This window comes from Meleagris gallopavo, chromosome 7 (genome assembly GCF_000146605.3).
Source record: "Meleagris gallopavo isolate NT-WF06-2002-E0010 breed Aviagen turkey brand Nicholas breeding stock chromosome 7, Turkey_5.1, whole genome shotgun sequence".
In the NCBI taxonomy this organism is placed as follows: domain Eukaryota; kingdom Metazoa; phylum Chordata; class Aves; order Galliformes; family Phasianidae; genus Meleagris; species Meleagris gallopavo.
The window spans coordinates 28317363-28320006 of record NC_015017.2 but is presented as its reverse complement, the minus strand read 5'-3'; positions in this window follow the sequence as shown (position 1 = coordinate 28320006).

Below are 2644 nucleotides of genomic sequence, written 5' to 3'. Positions count from 1 at the left end.
CAGCCCGGAGCGCTGCGACCTTCGGGCGATCTCCGGCAGGGAAGCGTTTGAGCGGCCTTGGAGCCGCTCCGGTTTCCTAAGTGTAATTCGGACGCGCGGCGCCGATGCTCAGTCGCTTGAACACGTTTTGTTCCCTAATGTCTTTCTCGTATTTTGCTACCGGCTTGCCTGAATGTCACCGAGCCCGGCTAGGTGAGGAGCGTTGAAAGCACGCATGCAGCTCGGGCCCGAGCACTTCTGCTCGGAACACACGGCCCGGCCCGAGGTGTGGGAACTGCGGTCGCACCTGACCCGGCACAGCCTTCGTACGGGCGATCTGAAAAGGAACGCGTCACGGCTGACGAGATCCGCAAAGAACAGAGTTGGGGGAATAGAAGTGATAGCGACAAAAAGCGTCGGAGCCGCACGGACTCCCGTTACGCGGCGCTTCGAGGGGCGCGTTCACAGCAACGCGCCGGGGCGCAGAGCGAGGGCGGGGATCGGCGGCGGGCGGAGGGCGCGGAGCGTCTGAGCGCGGCTGTGGCAGAAGCAGCGCTGGGGCAGGGAGACCTGCTGCAATCTGCGTCCCAAAGCCGAAGTACGGGAAAATCGCAGCGGAGGCAACCGCAAAGTGATCCGAAGGCACGGGACGATGCAGTCGGAGCCTCGTTCCGTTTCTCAAAAAGATGTCCGTGGGAGTTCGGTTACGACGTGTAACTGTAATGGGAGGACTAGGCGTGAAAAGCTTTTTTACCTGTACGGATGGACCTTAACCCGGGCATTTTCTGACTTCTGAGATTTGACTTTGCAGTCTGAGAACTTGCTTTCTGTTTCTTGCAGACTTCCATCAGATGGTGCGGTGAGCCGCCCCGCTCGCCAGGGCTCTTTTCATCACACACACACAGCGCTCATCACGTTAGGATGCGGGGGAACAGCACGTTGCTGTGCCAGGGGAAGGCCAGACTGAAGCGAGGCGGCCAAGAGCTGGGCCTGGTGCCCCGTGCCGGTCAGCACCGCCCTCAGTAACTGCTGCACCTCCTGCTGGCGCTGAGGAGGTGGGGGCACGGCTGGGTGGGCGCTGGGAGCCCCTTCCCACTGAGCTGTACGTATCAGTGCCACTTACACGCTTTGTAACTTATTCATCTTCTGTGACCACTAGAAAACGTCTGTTTTTTTAAGCCTTATTTTCACACATTGATAATCAACTAATGAATACAGCAATACTGGTTAAAATGAATACTGAGTCCCTCGTTTAAAAACATGATATTTATATTTTCTCTGTCGAGCAATGAAAAACTTGTGCTCTATTTTTAAGCAGACAATAGTGATATAACTTCAGGATCATATTCATTTAAAACACAGTTGGGTTTTGTGTCTCATTCCTGCTGCATGTTGACAAACCCTTCAGCAGATGTGCACAGGGAATTAAAACAGTGCTGTCCCTTGCGTGCTCCTTACCCTCCTACTGTCCTCAGGGCAGGGACACCGTACATATGTATCAGCTCCTGAACTGCCCCTTCTTCAGATCAGCACATTAAAGTGAAAGGGGGCTGAGAACCATTCACCTCAATGCGGTGGTTTTGACAGCTGTGCTCGATGATGAATGTGTCACAGCAGCGAGGCTCCCAGCCTGAAGGACGTACGGATGGCTGAAGGCAACTTCGGGTGTCCACTTCTAACCCACCATCACGGGCCCTCAGAGCTTCAGCCTGTATAAATAATTCAGCTGTGTTCGTCAAGTAATGCTTTAATTGTTACTTAGTAATCTCTTATTTCACAATTGCAGAATTCTACTTCAAAATCTCAGCATTCACCTCACGCTTTTAAAATATGACATCTAGAACTGAACACCAAATAGACAGAATGTACCTGGTGATGAGATCTCAGCGTAACTCAAAGAGTCCGTGAATTGGAGTAGCTCAGTAGTCAAGCTAGCTGGCTTTTAATGCTGAAATTAAGATCTCTTAATTGCAAGAGCAGGGAGGAATGTTATACCACGAGTAGTGAGTTGTAACTGCACTGCTGGTGCCAAATCCTACTGGGAATGAGGTACAGATATTTTTACTCTGGTGCAGCTGTGGTAACCCTGATGGGCTGTATCAAGGTAACCACTACAGAGCATTATCTCCAGTTAGTCACAGTACATGGAAACCATCTCACATTAATGGCTTTAAAGTGACGTTTTTTATAGGTGCAGACAGAGTTTTAGCAGTGCACTCTGCGTGCCACCACGATGAGCACAACCTCAATAACGTTAGCAGAATATGATGTGCTTTTCCCTCCCAAACTCAAACTGCTTGCCTTTTACATCCCAAGCACCCAATGCTTCAGCCATTCCCTGCATCCCAGCCAAACTGCTCAGCTTCTCTACATACCATTCAACAACACAGTTTCATATAATTACCAAAAAGATTAATCTTCCTCACACCAAAAAAGGAAAATGTAGGGACAACACAAAACATTTATAAATAACTGAAACGGTTTGCTGAGCAAACTATGATTTATGTTCATGTTTAATTCATCATGAAAAACTAAATCTGAGTTCAACTGCCAAATAATTACTACAGTGCCAGAGTATTCTAGAACATTTTCTATGCTATGCATGCATTTCATGTAGCATCTTTCAGCACGTCTGTGAGCGGCAGAAGAGAGGACCCACGTGTGT